The 12936-nt window shown below is 41.9% G+C and overlaps 1 protein-coding gene across 7 annotated transcripts in view; it reads left to right on the top strand.

Moving 5' to 3' along the window:
* The first annotated feature begins 4945 nt into the window (after positions 1–4945).
* Positions 4946–12936, top strand: part of TNK1 (tyrosine kinase non receptor 1) — a 32929-nt gene continuing 24938 nt past the window's right edge. Inside the window, exons 1-2 of one of the 7 annotated variants that reach the window (XM_070767336.1) lie at positions 4996–5110; positions 6200–6327. The gene's annotated coding sequence lies outside the window, so the exon portion shown is untranslated. Of the gene's footprint in view, positions 5111–6199; positions 6328–12787; positions 12806–12936 lie in introns of those variants that run through there. The other 6 variants (XM_070767330.1, XM_070767335.1, XM_070767329.1 and 3 more) reach the window with 6 other exon arrangements.

The raw sequence follows: 12936 nt of genomic DNA, 5'->3' as shown, positions 1-12936 counted from the left end.
CCCTTGGGCACGTGTGGGTGTGCAAGAATGCAGCCGGATTAGTAACCTTTTCCACCAAGAGAGACGGCTGTGTTTACACAAACAGGCACGCATGTGTACATATATATTTTAAAGTAGTTTTTTTAAAGTGGTTCTTATTATTATTATTATTATTATTATTTATTATTATTATTATTGAATTAAACTGGCCTGTGTTTCTTTAAAATTTAAATATAAAATTTAATTTATATTTGTTTATTATTATTTATTATTATTATTATTATTATTATTATTATTATTATTATTATTATTATTGAATTAAACTGGCTGGTGTTTCTTTAAAATTTAAAAATAAAATTTAATTTAAATTTGTTTTTATTATTATTCATTATTGTTGTTGTTGTTGTTGTTGTTATTATTATTATTATTATTATTATTATTATTATTATTATTATGTCAATACAACACAGCAAACGAGATCACTATGCTGGATTTCGTATTTCATCACCAGTCGGGCGCTTCCCAAGCAGCTAGGACTTTTATCATCATCATCATCATCATTATTACCATTACCATTACCATTATTATTATTATTATTATTATTATTATTATTATTATTATTATTATTATGTCAATACAACACAGCAAACGAGATCACTATGCTGGATTTCGTATTTCATCACCAGTTGGGCGCTTCCCAAGCACCTAGGACTGCGTGATGTAGCGGCAAATTATGTGTGCCGATCCCAGTCAAGCGGCCTTTTGCAATTGACAGATGGAGATTTTGTCAATTCCGATGGTTTTCAAATGTCCCCTGAGATCTTTTGGCATTGCGCCCAGCGTGCCAAGTACCACTGGGACCACTTTCACTGGCTTATGCCAGAGTCGTTGCAGCTCGATTTTTAGATCTTCGTATTTCACTAATTTCTCTAGCTGCTTCTCCTCAATTCTGCTGTCTTCTGGGATTGCGATGTCCATGATCCATACTTTCTTTTTCTCCATGATCACAATGTCTGGTGTGTTATGCTTCAGAATTCGGTCAGTCTGAAGTCGGAAGTCCCACAGTAGTTTTACTTGCTCATTTTCGACCACTTTTTCGGGCTTATGATCCCACCAGTTCTTTGCCACTGGTAAATGGTAGTTCTGGCACAAGTTCCATTATTATTATTATTATTATTATTATTATTATTATTATTATTATTCCATTATTATTATTATTATTATTATGGCCGCTGTTTCTTTATATTTTAAATATAAAATTTAAGTTTTAAAATATAAAACCATTGTTCAAAGCTGCGTGAGTGTTCATGTTTTCATCCCTTTTTCCTGGTTTTGATCACTTTGTAAGTTGTCACTTTCGTAAGGAAAACGGACGGCGACAAAATTTAATAAAAATTATAATAAAAACATAAAATACGGCTCGTTCTTGACTTACAATAGTTCATTTTAGTGATGCTTTGAAGTTACAATGTCAAATTGTGGCCATTAGTAAAATAAAATGTGAAAATGAATTTTAAGAAGTAAAATCAAATGAAGTAATGCAACACAACGCAATAATAATAATAATAATAATAATAATAATAATAATAATAATAATAATAATAAGCAATAAAATAAAGTTATGGTAATTTAAATTCAATTCAATGGCCGTAATTAAAATAAAATATAAAATTGAATTTGAAAAAGGGAAATCAAATGAAACAATGCAACACAATGCAATAATAATAATAACAACAACAATAACAACAACAATAACAATAAATAAAAAGCAATAAAATAAAGTTATGGTAATTTAAATTCAATTCAATTAAATAATAAGATAAGATATAAAGACTAGTAAAATCATCAAATAACATTCCATTAAATTCAAAACAAAACAAAACAAAGTTAAACAACTTCAGGTGGAGCTGGCAGACTAGGGGTGTAAACAGTCCCCCTCGCCACAGATGGATGACCTCTGGGGTTACCTGTGGCGTGCTCACAGCTGCGTTTTGGCAACCCTTCCGTGTTTGTGATGCGTTTTGTGATGCAGACGGTGTGTGTCAGCACCGCTTTGTGTTCATGGCTCGGGGCGATTGGCGTGGGTGGCAGGAACAAACGGTTAGAGGCTGCACGCTGGCTTGGCAAGGGATCAACGGGTGTTCCGCACAACTGATGGTTGTTGAAACCGCACGGTTTGGGCTTGTCGGTGTGTGAGCAGCTGTAACACGCCAAATCTAGGAACCGTTTTGGCTGGCCGATGGAAGAACCTCCAGCTCTCTTGCGTCGAACCGCTGTGCAAAACCTACAGGCACAACTGAGCCCATAAAAGCAGAGTTGGAAAAGGGACCTTGGAGGTCATCTAGTCCAACAGGAGGGAGGGAGGGAGGAAAAGAAGGAAGGAAGGAGAGAAAGGGAAGGAAGGAGGGAGAGAGAGGGGGGAGGGAAAGAAGAAAGGAAGGAAGGAGAGAAAGGGAAGGAAGGAAGGAGGGAGAGAGAGGAAAGAAGGAAGGAAGGAGAGAAAGGGAAGGAAGGAGGGAGAGAGAGGGGGAGGGAAAGAAGGAAGGAAGGGAAAGGAGGGAGGAAGGCAGGGAGGGAGGGAGGAAGAAAGGAGGGAGAGCGAGGGGGAGGGAAAGAAGGAAGGAAGGAGAGAAAGGGAAGGAAGGAGGGAGAGAGATAGAGAGGAAAGAAGGAAGTTAGGAAGGAAGATGAGAAGGAAGGAAGGAGAGAAGGGGAAGGAAAGAAGGAGGGAGAAAGGAAGGAAGGAAGGAAAGAAAGTAGTAAGGAAGATGAGAAGGAAGGAAGGAGAGAAAGGGAAGAAAGGAAGGAAGGGGGAGAGAGAGAGAGAGAAAGGGAGGGAAGAAGGAAGGAAGGAAGGGAAAGGAGGGAGGGAGGGAGGGAGGGAGGAAGGAAGTGGAACATACCAAATTTGCAGTAGTGTTCATAACACTTTTTTGGAGCATCTTCCTGGATACGGTGTGCAAGTCCCTCAGTGTCACCAAAGCTTCAACCCATTTGAAAAATCCTGGCCAATCTTCTTTCTCAGAATTGTACGGAGTTGTCTGGGCCTGTGTGGTCATCTGGAATGGCCAATGCAGTTGAGTGAGGAAGATGGCCAATGCAGGTGCCACACCTGGATGCCCAGTTCAACTTCAGCTCCTTTTGTCCTTGGTCCTCTTTGGGCCTCACCTTTGTGGTCAGGTGGGACCGGAAGGAAGAAGAGGCAGGACCCCAGCACAGCTGGACCACAGTTCGATATTTGGAAGGTTTAGGACAGCAATGGCGAGCCTATGGCATGGGTGCCACAGGTGGTATGCGGAGCCATATCTGCTGGCACGCGAGCTGTTGACACCAAATATGGATGTGTGTGCCGGCCAGCTGATTTTTGGCTCGCACAGAGGCTCTGGGAGGGCGTTTCTGGCTTCCAGGAGCCTCCAGGGGGATGGGGAAGGCATTTTTACCCTCCCCTGGCTCCAGGGAAGCCTTTGGAGCCTGCGGAGGGCAAAACACGAGCCTACTGGGCCCACCAGAAGTTGGGAAACAGGACATTTCCAGTCTCCAGAGGGCATTGAATTAAGAGTGTGGCCATTCATGCATGTGTAATAGTGTGCACAAACACTCTTTTGGCACCCAAGGGAAAAAAGATTCACCATGGTGATGATTTTTATTTTATTTTATTTTTATTTATTTATTTATTTTGTCCAATACACAATGAGGGTTTTAGTGGGTATGTATCTATATACACATAGTAAAATACATGATGAAGGTTATAGAGGAGATACTCATAGTAAAATATATCAATGAAAGAACAGAAGAAGAGATATAGGAATAGAAGGAAGGTATAGGAGATATAGGAGAGCAATAGGACAGGGGACGGAAGGCACTCTAGGGCACTTGTACTCGCCCCTTACTGACCTCTTAGGAATCTGGATAGGTCAACCGTGGATAATCCAAGGGTAATAACAACAACAATAAGAACAACAACAACAGAGTTGGAAGGGTCCTTGGAGGTCTTCTAGTCCAACCCCCTGCTTGGGCAGGAGACCCTACATATATACCAAATATATTAGCCAAAATTAGGCAAGGATGAGGATATAACTCAATGAATGGGCTGTGTGTCCGGCAGCTTCCTCTTTTAAAGGCTGCCCACCCAAGTTGCTTTGAATCACCCACCTGTCTAGTCAACCAATGACCTTCCTGGTCTCTCCCCGCCCCCCAATTTCAGGCAGATTTGAGGGAAGCCTTCACTGTCTATTGTCATATTTAATGAGCCCCCCTCCTCCTCTTCCTCCTTCTCCACAGTTCCGCCCCACAGATGCCCTGCAGCTACAGCTGTTTGAATTGGGGAAGGGGGCTGGAGGAGAGGGGCCGGGCACGTGGCTTTTGGGGGGAAGGGCATCTCTGTGCCAGGTTGGGGGGAGGGGGGAGAAGGAACCCCAAGCCCTAAAACCCAAGTGAGGGGCGAATCCCCCAATTCATCTTCCTTCCTTCCTTCCTTCCTTCCTTCCTTCCTTCCTTCCTTCCTTCCTTCCTTCCTTCCTTCCTTCCTTCCTCCATCTCTCCCTCCCTCCCTCCCTCCCTCCCTTTCTTCCACATCCCACGCCCCTGTTCAAATCGATTCTCGCATCCCAGCAGGACAAAATACAGAACAAGAAAAATGAAACCCACTCAGGGCAAGAAAAGGAGCGCGCACCCCCCTCCCCCCCCCCCAAAAAAAAAACACGCAAAAAGAAACAAAACCCACGAAGACACAAAAACGCACAAAACACGCGTGCAGGGGAAGGTCGGGGTGGTGGTCTCGAGACAGAGAGAGAGAAACACACACACCCGTGGGGTAAAGTGACCAGCTGACCGGCGGGATTCCCACACCCCCGACCTGCGTGGCGCCTCACCTGTGCCACGCAGATGGGAAACCCCCGGGCGGCCCTGGGCAGGCAGCTGTCTCGCCCAAAGCCCGCCTCCGCCTCCTCCTACCTGGCGGCCAGGTGAGGCGCGGGGGAGGCGTGGGGAAGTCTCGCCCGCCTCCCTTGGCTCTCCGTCCAGGAAGGAAGGAAAGGAGGAAGGAAGGAAAAAGAGAGAGAGAGAAAAAAAGAAAATAAAGCAGATTCGGCTGCCACAACAGACGGAGCGAAATTCTCTTCGCGGATCGCAGGTGAGGGGGGGGGGCAGAAAATCTGGGGTGGGGTGGGGCAGAGAACTCCCCAAAACTTCCTTTCTCCAGCCAAGTGTGCCTTTCCTTCCTTCCTTCCTTCCTTCCTTCCTTCCATCCTTCCTTCCTTCCTTCCTTCCATCCTTCCAACCAACTTCCTTCCTTTTCTCTCCTTCCTTCCGTTTCCCTCTTCCTTCCCTTTCTCCTTTTCTTCCTTCTTTCCTCCCCTTTGTTTCCTTCCTCCCCTTCCTCTCCTTCCTTCCTTCCTCCCCTTTCTCTGTTTCATCCCTTTTTTCTCTTTCCTTCCCTTTCTCTCCTTCCTTCCTTCCTTCCTTCCTCCCCTTTCTCTCTTTCATCCCCTTTTTCTCTTTCCTCCCCTTTCTCTCCTTCCTTCCTTCCTTCCTTCCTTCCATCCTTCCTTCCTTCCATCCTTCCATCCTTCCAACCAACTTCCTTCCTTTTCTCTCCTTCCTTCCGTTTCTCTCTTCCTTCCCTTTCTCCTTTTCTTCCTTCCTTCCTCCCCTTTCTCTCTTTCATCCCCTTTCTCTCCTTCCTTCCTTCCTTCCCTTCCCTCTCCTTTCTCTTTGGAGTTTTGGCTCACCTGGCAGAGCAGCTGATCAATTAAGGCCCAAATAAGCCTCCTGGAGTCCTCATGGTTGGGCGGTATAGAAATAATATTAATAAATAAAAACAAATCAGTTAAGGGCCAAACGAAAGCCTTGTTTTGCAAGCGGAAGGAGTCACAAATGTAGACATTCTCCCCTCCCCCACACCTCCTAACTCCCCCCCCCCCCGGTTTTTCCATGAGTGACTGGCCTTGCTTGGCCCCGTGCCATCTCCCCCAAGGCACCTTTGGAGGATGAACATTTTTTGTGACACACAAACACACATACACACCGACAACACACTCCTTTAATTTTCCCTGTCCTGGGTTTGTAATATTTATTATTATTATTATTATTATTATTATTATTATTATTATTATTATTATTATTATTATTGCAGTTGTTGTTGTTGTTGTTATTATTATTATTATTATTATTATTATTATTATTATTAATTAGATTTGTATGCTTTATATGATTTATATAGATTTGTCTTTCTCTGCACCTCATTTTGGGCAGAAAAAAAATCCTTCCGGGGCTTTGTGTCCATTTTACAGAGGGGGATGACCAAGGCCGACCCATGGAGACTTGGCCCAGGGAAGATCTAGAAAAGTGGTAGGGGTCTGTATGTATATGTGTGTGCGTGTTTTGAAACCCCTTCAGAATGGATCCCAGAGATCTTTTTTTGATCGGCGGCTGAGGAGGTCAGAGATCCCTTCGAAAGCTCCGCTCCCCAAATTCTCCCCCATCCTGAAAATTCAACAATATTCATCTTACAACAACAGGGCTCTCCAACCCTGACTACTTTAAGACTGGTGGACTTCAACTCCCAGAATTCCCCAGCCAGCCACATTGGGTAACGTCCTTCATAGATGGTGGGTATGCAGTATATCTTGACTTCAGCAAAGTGAAACAAAGAGCTGGCTGGGAATTCTGGGAGTGGAAGTCCACGAGTCTTAAAATCAGGGGTCTCCCACCTTGGCCACTTAAAGAATCATGGACGTCAAATCCCAGAATTCCCTGCTAGCTCTTTGTTTCACTTTGCTGAAGTCAAGATATATTACACTTACTGCATTCCCACCATCTATGAAGGAAGTTACCCAATGTGGCTGACTGGGGGAATTTTGGATGTTGAAGTCCCCAAGTGGCCAAAGTTGGAGACCCCTGGCTTAGAACACACACCATAGCCTCCTACACAGTAGTGCCTTACAGTTTATTTTATTTCTATTTTATTTATTTATTTTGTCCAATACACAATACATAGAAGAGAATAGACATGAAGTAATATATATAAAGAAAAATATAAAATAGAGGAGAAAATATATGAAAGGAAGAAAAGATATCTGATATATGAGATAAAGGAAAGACAATTGGACAAGGGACGAAAGGCACACTAGTGCACTTATGCACGCCCCTTACTGGCCTCTAAGGAACCTGGAGAGGTCAAATGTGGATAGTCTAAGGGAGAAATGTTGGGGGTTAGGGGTTCACACTACTGAGTCAGGTAATGAGTTCCACGCTTCAACAACTCGATTGTTAAAGTCATATTTTTTACAGTCAAGTTTGCAGTTTGAATCTGTTGCGTGCTCTTGTGTTGTTGCGGTTGAAGCTGAAGTAGTCATTGAAAGGTAGGATGTTGCAGCATATGATCTTGTGGGCAATACTTAAATTGTGTTTAAGGCATCTAAACTTTCTAGGCCCAGGATTGATAGTCTATTTTCGTAGGGTCTTCTGTTTCGAGTGGAGGAGTGAAGGGCTCTTCTGATGAAGTATCTTTGGACATTTTCAAGGGTGTTGATGTCCGAGATGTGGTATGGGTTTGCTTATTGACCATTCGCCGATTACAACAGTGCTGGGGGAAAAATGCACTTACGACCTGCTTTCTCACACTCAACAAACATTGTGGCATCTCGGTGGTTGAAATTGGGCATCTGACTCATTTATGGCGGTCACATGATTCCCTCTTTTGCAACCTTCTGGTGAGCAGAGTCAACGAGGCAAGCTGGATTTATTTTATTTTATTTTATTTATTTATTTTGTCCAATACACAATAATACACAATGAAAGTTATAGAGGATATAGCAGAGAAGAAATACAAGATGTAGGAGAGACTATAGGACAGGGGACGGAAGGCACTCTAGTGCGCTTATGTACACCCCTTACTGACCTCTTAGGAACCTGGAGAGGTCAACCGTGGATAGTCTAAGGGTAAAGTGTTGGGGTTAGGGGATGATACTACAGAGTCCGGTAATGAGTTCCACGCCCGATTACTGAAGTCATATTTTTAACAGTCAAGTTTGGAGTGGTTAATATTAAGCTTGAATCTGTTGTGTGCTCTTGTGTTGTTGTGGCTGAAGCTGAAGTAGTCGCCAATAGGCAGGACGTTGCAGCATATGATCTTGTGGGCAATACTTAGATCTTGTTTAAGGCGTCTTAGTTCTAGGCTTTCTAGGCCCAGGATTGAAAGTCTAGTCTCGTAGGGTCTTCTGTTTCGAGTGGAGGAGTGAAGGGCTCTTCTGGTGAAGTATCTTTGGACATTTTCAAGGGTGTTAATTTCTGAGATGCCAAATGTCAAAGATCGCAAAGATTCACTTCATAACACTGTTCCTAACTTAAGTGCTGCAGCGATTCAATGAAGGACGTTGCAATCAGGGCACAAATTCATGTAACGACCGTCTTGCTAGTAATGGAGGCTTTGCGGGTGGTCAGTTGTGGTCATAAGGCAACCCTCTCCTCAAGGCAGGAGACCTTGTATCATCCTGGTCAAATGTGTTGTCCAGTCTGTTTTTAAAACAAAAACAAAACCTCCAGGGATGAGCATCTGCAACTTCTGGTGGCAAGCAGTTCCACTGGTTAATTCAATTAATCATTCCATAATTCAAAAACAAAAAAAATCTTATTCAAAAGGTGGTCTGGTATTGAACATGTGAAAAGGAGAGTTTGTTTGTTTGTTTGTTTGTTTGTTTGTTTGTTACTTAGTTGGTCTATCTATCTATCTATCTATCTATCTACCTACCTACCTACCTACCTACCTACCTATCATCCATCTATCTATCTTCTATCTTCTATCTATCTATCTATCTATCTATCTATCTATCTATCTATCTATCTATCTATCTATCTATCTATCTATCTATCTATCTATCTATCTTACCTACCTACCCACCCACCCACCCACCCACCCACCGATCTATTAATCTATCGATCTACTTGCTTGCCTACCTACCTACCAATCTATTAATCTATTGATCTACCTACCTATCTACCCACCTACCTACCAATCTATTAATCTATTGATCTACCTACCTACCTTTCTACCTACCTATCTACCGATCTATTAATCTGTCAACTTACTTTCCTACCTACCAATCTATTAATCTATTGATCTACCTACCTACCTTTCTACCTACCTATCTACCGATCTATTAATCTGTCAACTTACTTTCCTACCTACCAATCTATTAATCTATTGATCTACCTACCTACCTTTCTACCTACCTATCTACCGATCTATTAATCTGTCAACTTACTTACCTATCTACCTACTTACTTACTTACCTACCTACCAATCTATTAATCTATCTATCTACCTACCTACCTACCTATCTGTCTATCTATCAGTCTATCTATTTACATGCTGACCAACTCCACATTTTTATTGCTAAGTAGATGGTTGTTAAGGAAATTTTAGCTCCGCTTTATGACCTTTCTTGCCACAGTTGTTAAGTGAATCACTGCCTTTGTTAAGTTAGTAACCTGCGACCGTGTAAATGTGAGTCAATGACTGTCATAAATGTGCGTCAAAGACCAAATGTCTGAATTTTGACCACCTGACATTGGAGAATGCTACAAGTGGTCGTTAAGTATGAAAAATGGCCCCAAATCTCTTTCCCCCCCCTAACTTTGAACAATTGCTAAGTGAACTGTTGTAAGTCGAGGACTTACATCGGTGCAGCCAAAAATCAGGATTCTATAGCCAGCCAAAGTTGTGCTCCAACACACAATAAATAGTCCTAGGCAGAAAAGGAGCTGCAGAGAGTCCTTGTTTTACGACCAAAATTGGGACCTGGATTTTTTTTTGTTCTTCACCAAGTTGGTTATTGAGCCACCAATTTTAGGGTATTATTAGTCTCCCTAGGGAGTTGGGCAGCATACAAATTAAATTAAATAAATTTTTGCCAGGCTTGTTAAGCAAAAACCTACATGGGCCTGCAGTTGTAAAGTGAATTGGGTAGTTAACTGTTAAGTGAGTCACACGGTCATTAAGCAAATCCAGCATTCCCCCCATAGACTTGGCTTGTCAGAAAGTCTCAAAAGAGGCTTATGTGACCCTTGGACCATCATAAATATATGTCGGTTGGCCCCGCATCCAAATTTTGATCACGTGGCTTTTAGAGAAACCCTGATGGCAGTTATAGAAACATAGAAACATAGAAGTCTGACGGCAGAAAAAGACCTCATGGTCCATCTAGTCTGCCCTTATACTATTTCCTGTATTTTATCTTACAATGGATATCTGTTTATCCCAGGCATGTTTAAATTCAGTTACTGTGGATTGACCAACCATGTCTGCGGGAAGTTTGTTCCAAGGATCTACTGCTCTTTCAGTCAAATAATATTTTCTCACGTTGCTTCTGATCTTCCCCCCAACTAACTTCAGATTGTGTCCCCTTGTTCTTGGGTTCACTTTCCTATTAAAAACACTTCCCTCCTGGACCTTATTTAACCCTTTAACATATTTAAATGTTTCGATCATGTCCCCCCTTTTCCTTCTGTCCTCCATTATAAATGCGAGGACAGGCTGTAAATCACTTTCTTCGATGCTGTGGCATCACCGGTCACTAAATGGATGGCCTTAAGTCGAGGACAGCCTGCACCAGTTTCTCGTGAATTTTCTGCCCCACTGCAGTGGCAAAAATTCAGCTTTCACGCCAAATGTTAACAAACGTATTTTAAATGTCGCCCCCTTCCTTTTTTATGTTTTTAAACACTTTTAAAATAACACATTATTATTATTTTTTGTTGCAGCATTTCTGGGAGGGAGATAGGCGGTTTCCCAAATTGTGATAAATAAATAATTGAAATGAAATGAGTATATCTGGGCTTTCAACTCTCAGAATTCCCCAGCCATCATGCTTCAAGACAGGGGTCGCCAACCTTGGCAACTTTAAGACTTCTGGACTTCAACTCCCAGAATTCCACAGGCAGCTTTGCTTTCTGGGCGTTGAGGTTCATAGGTCTTAAAGTTGTCTAGGTTGGAGACCCCTGTTTTAAAGCATGATGGCTGGGGAATTCTGGGAATTGAAGCCAATATATGTTAAGCTAAGAAGGCTGGGGAACTCTGGGGGTGGAAGTCCAGATATATTAAAGCAGGCAGGTTGGGGAATTCTGGGAATTGAAGTCCAGATATATTAAAGCAGGCAGGCTGGGGAATTCTGGGAATTGAAGCCAAAATATTTTAAATTAGGCAGGTTGGGGAATTCTGGGAATTGAAGTTCAGAGTATATTAAAGCAGGCAGGCTGGGGAATTCATGGTGCACCTACAGACTATATAGACAGACACACACAAAGACAGACACACACACATACACACGCATACACACACCCCAAATGCCACACTACAAAAAAGAGGTTGAGACTTTTGGAAAAAGTGCCGAGAAGAGCCAACTAAGACGATCATGGGCGACTAAAAACACGCGAAGAACAGCTGAAGTCTAAAGAAAAGAAGAGTTAGGGTTGAGATGATTACAAACGTCCGTTGTTTGTGGGGGCTGCCCCAAAGAAGAAGGGGTCAATTTCCAAACCTAGAAATAAGGAGAAACTTCCTAATGGGGAGGGTAATTAACTGGTGGAACTCCTTGCCACTAGACGTTGTGGGTGCTCCCAACCCTGGAGGTTTTTAGGAAGAAAACTGGACAGCCATTTGTTTGAAATGGTATAGTGGGGCTGGACTAGAAGACCTCCAAGGTCCCTTCCAACACTGTTATTCTATTAAAAAAGAGACAGGGGCTCATGGGGGGATTCTAAACTCGCCCCCTGCCCCTCTGACGCCCAGCAATCCCTTTTGTATTGACCTTTCTCCTTTGGCTGGTCAGACTTATCTAGAGTTGGCATCTGTTTGTTTATATCTTAGACTTAGAACCTTAGACTTGTTGCCTGGCGATTACGAGTGGTTTCCTGGACTTAAAATAAAAATAAAACACACTGGAATTTTTTTCAAACTGCAAGGGCAAATATATGGCAAGTTTCTAACAAAGGTGATGGGAGATATAGTTCCTCACAGATGGAAGATGTCAGCTAAGAGCATGGAATGGAATGGAATGGAATGGAATGGAATGGAATTTGGGATTAGATTAGAACAGAGTGGAACAGAATTCAGAATTAGATTAAAATAGAATAGAATTCAGAATTAAATTACAATATAATAGAATTTCAGAATTAGATTAGAATAGAATTCAGAATTAAAATAGAATATAATAGAATTCAGAATTAACTTGAATAGAATTCAGAATTAGAATAGAATGGAATGGAATAGAATTCAGGATTAGAATATAATAGAATTTAGAATTAGAATAGAATAGAATTCAGAAGAGGAGAGAAGAGAAGAAAATTTAGAATTAATAGAATAGAATGGAATGGAATATGGAATACAGAATACAAATATCAAATGCAGAATGTAAAATACAGAAAATAGAATAGGAAATTTAAAAATACAGAACATATCAAAATAGAACACAGAATATTTTTTTTAATTCATTCATTTCTCCAATACACAAATACATAGGAAGAAAAATAGACATGTAGTAATATATATAAGGGTAAAGTGAACTTAGAGGAGAGGATATATGAAAGGAAGAAAATATATAAGATAGGTGAAAGAAAGGAAAGACAATTGGACAGGGGCCGAAAGGCACACCAGTGCACTTATGTACGCCCCTTACTGGCCTCTTAGGAACCTGGAGAGGTCAATCGTGGAGAGTCTAAGGGAGAAATGTTGGGGGTTAGGGGTTGACACAATTGAGTCCGGCAATGAGTTCCATGCTTCGATAACTCGGTTGTTGAAATCATATTTTTTACAGTCAAGTTTGGAGCGGTTCGTATTAATTTTGAATCTGTTGCGTGCTCTTGTGTTGTTGCGGTTGAAGCTGAAGTAGTCATTGACTGGTAGGACGTTGCAGCATATGATCTTGTGGGTAATACTCAAATCGTGTTTTAGGCGCCGTA

The sequence above is a fragment of the Erythrolamprus reginae genome, chromosome Z, assembly GCF_031021105.1.
Source record: "Erythrolamprus reginae isolate rEryReg1 chromosome Z, rEryReg1.hap1, whole genome shotgun sequence".
Taxonomy (NCBI): Eukaryota; Metazoa; Chordata; class Lepidosauria; order Squamata; family Dipsadidae; genus Erythrolamprus; species Erythrolamprus reginae.
This window is presented reverse-complemented; position numbering and strand designations above follow the sequence as displayed.